Raw genomic sequence first — 8,277 nt, forward strand, 5'->3', positions numbered from 1 at the left:
TATGTTCATTACCTCGTTCTCCTTCAACAGCGCCCAGGTGAGAATGAGACGAAAATATTCAACATCATACATCTAACTTCCCAGAAAATGGCCAGGGTCTCAAGTTCACCACAGAGTCACAAATAAACGCCAACCTCCATTTTTGAGATCCAAAACTGGTGTTTTCTGACAAACACGCTTGCTGGATGTATTCCCCTCTATCCAAGAAATGTATTTTACAGTATTAGTCGGCTCATTCCAAATTAATAAAAGCAGAATTGCAAAAAATTGCCTGAACAAAGACGTTAAAAAATCTTGCGTACACTCAGCGGGGGAAACTTCGATGCTCATGTTTAATGACTGAAAGCGTCTATGTACCCGACTTCGATCATATATGACGTCGCCTAATCCTTGATGACATCAAATAAAAAAACGTGACACTGAAAAATACAAGGAGCACCGACTGACTGTTCTTCCACGTATACACAGCTTGTCCCAAAAATTGAAGAAAACAGCCGCGAAGTTTCAAGTCCAAGTCATGATTTCAGCTCCGGACAAACTAAAAAGGCTCTGCCCTAGGATCAATAGCCAAAAGCATCAACAGGCAGAGTGCAGCGTAAAACATCGACGCAGATATGTAGAGTGTAAACGTGGGGTCGTATATCAAATACCATTTACTTGGGGCGAAGTATACGTAGGTCAGTCGAGGCGATGTATTAATACGAGATTAAGAGAACATCCTGAAACATTGAAATCAACACCAGCGGGACATCTTGCGGTGCATGTAAGGGACTTCAAATGCTCACCATCATTCAACCACACCAATGTTCTGAAGCGATTCCGAGACAAAAACGCTAGAGAAATGTACGGGGCTCAAGTCATCCTCACCAGTGGTAAAAAATGTATAAGCGCTCCATCAGTGAAACTAACGCAAAAAGAACTTCAGTTCCTTTGGTCTTTCCCTTGAATAGTTGAAACGCAAAAAGAACTTCAGTTCCAGCGGTGTTTTCCTTGAAGTCTTTTTGGCGTTTGCTCTGCGTCCATTTTTTTCTTTTTTTTTATTCGTGTTTTTCTAGAGACAATTTTTTTACGTGACAAGTACTTTACCTTGAGGTGAGGTTAAAATAATTTTTATTTAGATTTCTAAAACCAAATATGTTGTTTTAGTAGCAGCAGTGAGTTTATTTTAGAGCGCAGCTCTTAGTCGCCCGTTTCCAGCTTGAGCGGCGTCGGCGCCGCCGTCGCCGTCGGCGTAACCGCGAGGTCACGTGACCCCCCCCAAGGTTACCCCAAGGTCACGTGACCCACTAAGGTCACCCCAAGGTCACGTGACCCCGAAGGTCACGTGACCCCCAGAGGTCACGTGAAACCCAAGGTCACGTGACTCCCAGAGGTCACGTGACCCCCCAAGGTCACGAGACCCCCTTAAAGGGAAGATGGGGCACTTCTACATTTGAGAAAAAATGCTTGAATTGCGTTCATTTGGCCTTTAGAATAACAGATATCAAAATTATATTTCAATGCGACGCGCCGGAGAGCCACAAGAGCAATTTCAAAATAGGGCTGAAGCCCCGCCTCCCTAGCCTTGGGCAGCCAAGAGAGCCGTCGATGACGTCACGAACAGCGACTGTCTTTCGCGTTTTTCTCGCGTTTAACAATACTTAAGCAGCAAATGGTTTCGGTATTCGGGTTCATTGGGTAAAAATACACTAGAATTCACTTCTAACTCATTTTTTTCAAGAAGCTCCGTAGCTTCCCTTTAAATCACCCCAAGGTCACGTGACCCACCAAGGTCACCTCAAGGTCACGTGACCCCCAGAGGGCACGTGATCCAAAAGTCACGTGTCCCCCCCCCCCCCCCGAAGTCACGTGATACCCCTCCCTCCCTCCCCCCCTCCCGAGGTCAGGTGACCCCCCGGGAGCATATTCAAGAACGAGGCGAGGAGGAGGAGAAGGAGGAGGAGGTGTCTACCCTCCTCTCAATACCCTTGCCTCCTTCTCCTCAAGAGCTGCGCTCCAATTCGGCGTTACAGGGAGTTGTAAACGGCTTTCGCTTTTTTATCTTTATTTTCTCCTTTTTCACTTCCACCTTGTCTTTCTCTAGATGCTCTGTTAAGTTGACAGTCTGTCCTGTCCCCTTCTCTTAGTCATTCGCGCTTTTTAAACCACAGTCTGAATGTTACCAGTCCGGCCTTCAGCCTTGCGAGGTCGTTCTATAGCGTCAAAAGTCCGCTAAAGAGCCTCCATGCTTCGGCTCACTCAAGGAGGTACACCAGTCAAGCCAGCGTTGGCGTGCAAGTTGTTTCTCGTGGCGGCGTGCCTTAGCTGCATTGTGGGAAGCCTCATCCTGAACGTGTTGATCGTCGGAGTGTATGGTTGCCAGTGCAACCGTTTCTAGTCGCTATTGCCACAGGCGGTGGAGGTCGGGATCAGGTGTTGGTTGGTCACAGAGCGCCGTGGTAGTCGTGGTGCACTCCAACCTAGTTCTTTGATGGCGGTCTGAACCGCGCCTGGGGTCCGCGCCGTGATGTTAAGAGATGAGCGAAGTTTATCCCAATCGGAGTCTTGAACTTCCTTCCAGAGGTGGTTATATGTCGTGGGAAACCCACCTGATAACCATAGGGAAATAGTCACTTCCCCAAGTGTCGTCTTCAGTCCGCCATGCCGGATGGTCAGTCTTACTCCACAAGGTGAGATCTGGAGCGTTGAACCACACCTGCCTGTACGCCCCCCCCTCCCTTCCTGTTGGGAGAACCACCCACGATACTAGGTATGTTAAGATACTGCAAGAGAATGTGTTCAAGCCACCCGAGGTTACGACGCACATTTCCAGGTTTTGCGTAAAAAGAGACTGTCACAACACACTTGTAGCGAGTCCGCACGTGGAGAGCCACTAATTCCTGGCGGGAGGTGAGCCATTGTGATAGGTCTAGGGGGGCGTGCTGAAGATGATCTTTAACATAGATAGCCGCTTTGCCTGGCCAAGTGGGCTCGGAGTCGTAGGTCGTTGAATGACGGCCATCAGAAAGGGACGGTGAATGGTAGCCGCAGTACGTGGATATACGAATAAGTTCAAAATCTTCTTGTACAAGGATGAGCCATTGATTGATCAGATGATAGAAGATTTTAGTGCGCAGTTCCCCAAACGTTTGACGGGTACTACGACGATTCCACTGTAATATGTGCAAAGTAGGGGCTGGAGGACACTCTTCTCTCAACTGATCCATTGCTGTAGGATCATAAGGACGGCATCTACACTGTAAAACGTTTTCACCCCATTTTACGGGCAAAAGTTGCCGGTTCAATATTGCCGGTATGGTTTGCCGTAATCTAGAAACGGGACTGTCTGTAAAAGCAAGGCATATAATTTCGTAAAATGACGAAACGTTCGTAGTTCACTTTACAGACAGTTATCCGTTTTCCATTTCACGGGTAAAAGTTGCCGGTTCAATATTGCCGGTATGGTTTGCCGTAATCTAGAAACTGGACCGTCCGTAAAAACAAGGCATATAATTTCGTAGAACGACGGAACGTCTGTAGCCCACATTACGGACAGCTATCCGTAGAAAATGTGAAACCTGTCCGCACTAAATACCGAAGGACTATACATTTCTGGCTTATAAGGCCAAAACCTCGAGCCATCCGTACCACCTGCACCTCCGATACATCAGGCGACTCACCTGGCAGAGCTCTAGATCTGCCAGGGGTGTCACCTGACGTATCAGAAGTGCAGGACTGGTGCGGATGACTCGTAGCTTTGGCCTTATATAATTCGGAAAGGTATAGTCCTTCGTTATTTAGTGCGGACAGCTTTCACATTTCATATGGATAGCTGTCCATAATGTGGGCTACAGACATTTCGCCATTCTACGAAATTATATGCTTTGCTTTTAAGGAGAGTCCAGTTCAAAAAGACGTAAAGGTCAAGTGCTTCAATATTTAGTGCAAAAAGCTTCCATACTCAAGCAAGCCTAAGTCACATGAAGCTTTTGGGGTAGATTGGTATGGAGAGCTCATAGCTCCGTCATTTAATATATGAACTTGAATAATTTTTCATCCTCAGCCAAAAAGTTCATGTTTTGTAAAAGAGAAAGTGTACACAACCTGTACTTCTCAATGCCAGGATTTTGTTTGTGTGAGCTCAGCTGTTCCTATAGATGACAGCTCAACAAACGAACCAATTAAGAAGTTTCGCCACAATACCTTTATTGGAAGAAGGCATGCCTTGCTTTAACTTTGAAGAAAATTTACATTATAGTTGTCCTTGTGCTGGCCATTTAGATGCCCCTCAATGCTTGTGCTTGAAGTTGTCATTCAATTGAAGACCTCCTCGGTATCTTCATGGTGCATGTCAGGGCAGCTTGAAATAAACAAAAAAGAAGAGGATTTGCATTCAGACACAATCGTAACAAATTGTATATGACATGCATGGTTAAAGTAAGTGAGCAACGTGCTTACCAACTAGCCTAGCTCCTACTAAACATGACATATAAAATAAACCCCCCATAAATTGAACCAAAGTAAAAATTTGCATTGATTTGAATACCGAACATATCAAGTGCTTGAGAAATAAAACTAGCCAATTAAACTTGAACAACTATTCAGTGATACTAAGCACATTGGATTGAGCCAGATGTCCCTCAGTATATACAGTAGGCTCGCGATAATTCAAACTCGGATATTTAATACTTCTGGTTAAGTCAAACAAATTTCAAAACTTTGGTTGACCCGCTACGTTTTCAATGTATTCATAAGCTGCTTAACTCGAACGATGTTTTCGTTTAATTCACACTTTTTGTTCTCGCAGCACCGTTGAGCGCACTTCTTTCGGAGCACCGGTGCACTGCGGAGAAGCAACACCCGTGGAGCTTGCTTCCGCTGGTGTTGCTTTTCTGCAGTGCACCGGTACTTGGTAAGAAGTTTGTTTAACAGGGTTAAAGCAGAGCAGAACCGTGTATAAACTGTTTTACTAAAAGAGTGCGAGAGATAAAAGGGGAAAGGGCTACCGGCGCTTTCCCCCTTGCTGGAGCGTTAATGACAGTGAAAGCCCCAGATGAGAGGCTTTGCCGGTGTTCGGTGTAAGCATTGCCCGAACTTCGTTCGTGTTTTGTTCTCCGTTTTAAACTCCCAAACTTATTTAGAGCCACGGGCTTGGATGGCAACAGTCCCCCGGTCATCAAGACACCATTGCTCAGTTATACGGTGCACGAATAACGACAGAAAGCGTCGAATACTGTCCGAGAGCCTGTGTAGCTTGCACGAAATCCGGCAAGGCGAGTGCGGCTGCAGTGTCTTTAAGCTAAATCGCTTTCCACATGACCCCGATTTCCGGCAGTAGTGGCTTGCGTCCCTAAATCGAAAAGACTTTTCCCCAACGCCATCCTCTCGACTGTGCTCGGAACATTTTGTGAATGGAGTGGGCATCAAATTTAACGCTGTACCGTCGATGAACACGGGGTGCGCTCGCAAGGTGTGTGCAAGTTTTCTCCTGATATTTGCTCTCAGCTTGTAACATTTTGGAACTGAATTTATTTCAATATATATATATCTCGAAGTGGTGACATTGACTCAATTTTATTATCTACCACACTTAGTTGAAGGCTGATTTTCGTCGCCAGGTGTGGCTGGCGATTGTCAAAAAGTTAGTTCTATTGCTTTGCCTGAATCCCAATCTCCTGCGCAATACCAGAGAGCCATGAGCCCATGCTGACCGTCACAATGCGACTAGATTCTTCTTATTTTCAAAATTAGTACATAATGTAGCTGGAAAGAAACCTTCAATTTCTGTTGCTTAAAGTTGAAACATGCTCATGCATCACTGTTTATAAACATAGAAACGTGCTCATGCATCGGTGTTTATAAACGTTTTATTTGAGGATCCCGTGCCAACGAGTGTGTCTTTTGTCGAGAACTGAAAACAGCAAAGTCGAGATGGGCCTTTTGCCGGAGCGAGTCGGTCAATGATTCAACGATTCGTAATTGATGCATGAGCATATTTCAACTTTCAGCTACAGAAATTGAAGGCTTCTTCCCGGCTACATTACGTACTAACTTTTAAAATAAGAATCTAGTCGCATTGTGACGGTCAACATAGGTTCATGACTCTCTGGTATTGCTCAGGAGATCGTGGTTCAGGAAGACCAATAGAACAAGCTTTTCGACAATTTTCAGCCACACCCGGCGGCGGAAATGAGCCTTCAACTCAGCGTTGTAGTTGATAAAATTGAGTCATTGCTAACACTTTGAAATATCAATATTAAGATATATTCAGTTAGAAAATGTTGCAACCTGAAACAGCAATTATCTCGAGAAAACTTGCACGCACCTTGCGAGCATACCCCATGTTCATCGACGGTACACCGTTAAGTTCGGTGTGCGCTCCATTCACAAAATGTTACGAGCACACTCGAGAGGATGGCGTTGGAGAAAAGTATTTTCAGTTTACGGAAGCAAACCACTGCCCCCGGAGATTGGGGTCATGTAGAAACAGCCGCACTCACCTTGCCGGATTCCGTGCAAGATACATAGGTCCTCAGACAGTATTCAACGCTTTCTGTCGTTATTCGTGTACCCTAAAACCGAGCAATGGTGTCCCGATGACCGAGGGACTGTCGCCATCAATACCCGTTGCTCGAATTAAGTTTGGGAGTTTAGAACAGAGAAGAAAGCGCAAACGAAGTTAGGGCAATGCAGATGCCTAACACCGGGACGCAAATAGAGGGATCGACAAGATCTCTTGGCCAACCAGAAGCCGAAAAGAATCTCCTAGCCGTGGTAGTGAGAAACAGTTTTAATAAGTGCGTAAGGGTTAAATGCAGTACCTCTTCATGGTTATGGTGCACACAATGTTTCAATTATGGTTATGCAAGAAGATGTAAGAAACGATTGTGCCACTTGATTTCTGTTTTGCTCAAACAAAGTCTGATCGCTTCCATGGAAGATTCCCGGCGCTCAGATTAGGTCAATCGTTCTGTTGGTCGTGCATGCTTTTTATATCTTCTATATCTTTATGTATCTTCCACCATGATGTTGCATGACCGTGATCAAAACATCATGTGCACCATATTTCCAGTCACCGAGAGTTATCACGACGCACCTTTTAATTTTGCTTTTCGCAACCACCGCCAGGGTATTATGCGCAGCTTCTGGTTGCTCATATTTGCATTTCTGAAAATGCTCTGGAACATGCCCAGCCCACCTTCGGCCAATGGTGCTGCCTCATTTGCCTCGTATACATTCCAACGAATGGTTAAAATCTCCCTATATACGTCTCATAAGCAGAGGAGACATGAGCGACGAAAAGGGGTGCTGCAAGGCAGTTTCAACAGCAACCTGCGTGGACGCTGTGATGTGGAGGCGTGGCTTTACGTCACAGCGTTCACACAAGTACAGGGTGATTCAAGGAGAGGCCAGGCTCTTTGAATCGACCGCAAAATTCGGTTTCTTAACCTCTCGCGCTACGACTTTGCGCAGCGTTGCCCATAGATGGTGCTTTTTTTTTTTTTGTAAAATTTGCAAAGAGCAAACTTACCCGAGAAAGAAGTAAAGAAAGAAAAAGGCTTAGCTCCTATGGAAACGCAGCGAAGTCACCGGTCTTCACACAACACGGTACTGTTTCGCACGGGAAACAAGAGATGGCGCAAGCTGTCGCGACGCCAACTGCCGCCAACCAACCATCACACGACGCCGAGAGCCGGCGTCTTTAGCAGACAAGCAACTGCAGTTCTTTGTTGCTACAGCGCCTGTTTTTGTCTCTGCGACTGTCGCCGCCTGCGGAACGCGCACCGCTTTTGAGTCAAAACGATTGTCTGCAAAAGACGCCCGCTCTCGGCGCCGTATGCTCGTTTGTTGGTGGCGTTCGTTGCGCCATCTCTTGTCTCCTGTGCGAAACGGCGCCGTGTTGTTTGAAGACCGGTGGTTTCGCTGCGTTTCCATAGGAGCTGAGCCTTTTTCTTTCTTTACTTTTTCTTCAAGTAAGTTCGCTCTTTGCAAATTTTACAAAAAAAATGCACCAACTGTGGGCAAAGCTGCACAAAGTCATAGCGCGATAGGTTAAGAAACCGAATTTTGCGGTCGATTTAAAGAGCCAGGCCTCTCCTTGAATCACCCTGTATAAGAAACAACATTTTTGCTGGTTGAACAAAATTTTGTTTTGAGGTGTCATGCGCTGTCTAAACAGTCCCCGATAAACGACATTTTTGAGGGTTGAATAAACTTGTGTCATAAATTTTACCAATGTTTCATGAGTGGCATACCTGCTTATTATTAGTAGGCCTATGTAGAGGAAATCATCAGATA

Source organism: Ixodes scapularis, unplaced genomic scaffold (genome assembly GCF_016920785.2).
Source record: "Ixodes scapularis isolate PalLabHiFi unplaced genomic scaffold, ASM1692078v2 PGA_scaffold3__209_contigs__length_174095766, whole genome shotgun sequence".
Taxonomy (NCBI): domain Eukaryota; kingdom Metazoa; phylum Arthropoda; class Arachnida; order Ixodida; family Ixodidae; genus Ixodes; species Ixodes scapularis.